The sequence below is a fragment of the Penaeus monodon genome, chromosome 20, assembly GCF_015228065.2.
Source record: "Penaeus monodon isolate SGIC_2016 chromosome 20, NSTDA_Pmon_1, whole genome shotgun sequence".
Taxonomy (NCBI): Eukaryota; Metazoa; Arthropoda; class Malacostraca; order Decapoda; family Penaeidae; genus Penaeus; species Penaeus monodon.
The window spans coordinates 18,366,135-18,366,780 of record NC_051405.1 but is presented as its reverse complement, the minus strand read 5'-3'; the positions used below and the strand labels follow the sequence as shown (position 1 = coordinate 18,366,780).

The following is a 646-nucleotide window of genomic DNA, read 5'->3' as shown; positions in this document are numbered from 1 at the left end:
CCTTCTATCAAGGTGACGATGCACTTAAGAGGGTAGGTACTTTTTAGTTAAACGCAACATCACTGCATAGCACCATTATATTTGAAATGATTAGCTTCATCAACCTGTCAGTTATCAAGTGATTACCGCCGCCAACCTGTCAGCTTGTCACCAACCATCACTAGCGTGTCAAATGCCTCTTAATCTGGATGAAACAAAGCAATAGCACATTTGTCACATCGCCTGATCTAAAGGGGAAGAAGGGGGAAAGGCTGCTCCCTCGGCTGTAGAACTTGCCACCCCCCCTTAATTATCCTTTTTATTCTAAAAATAATATGTAGAATAAATCGCCTGCCTCAAGAAGCTGCTTCAGTCAACAATACAAATACATTGGTAACATGAATAAATATTCAGTTACACATATCACCGTTCCCTAGCATAATACATATTGAAGCATAATGCATATTCTCTCTCAACCCTTGTCAAAACTCTTGCCTTCCCATCGCAAAATGCTCTCCGTTCGTCAGTGGTTGGTCCGTCCGTGTCCGTCGTTTCATGGCTGCGGTAGTGTTAGTCATATTCTATTATTAGATTGCTGTTATTGCCGTGCTATTGCGGTCAGTGTTGTTATTCATTAAAGTTTTATCTACTAACAATGATCAAATTG

General features: G+C 40.7%; 1 protein-coding gene across 1 annotated transcript in view; it reads right to left on the bottom strand.

The window, feature by feature from the left end:
- LOC119585674 (F-box only protein 32-like) overlaps positions 1–646 on the bottom strand; it is a 47,071-nt gene that overhangs the window by 18,052 nt on the left and 28,373 nt on the right. The gene's annotated exons all lie outside the window — the stretch shown is intronic.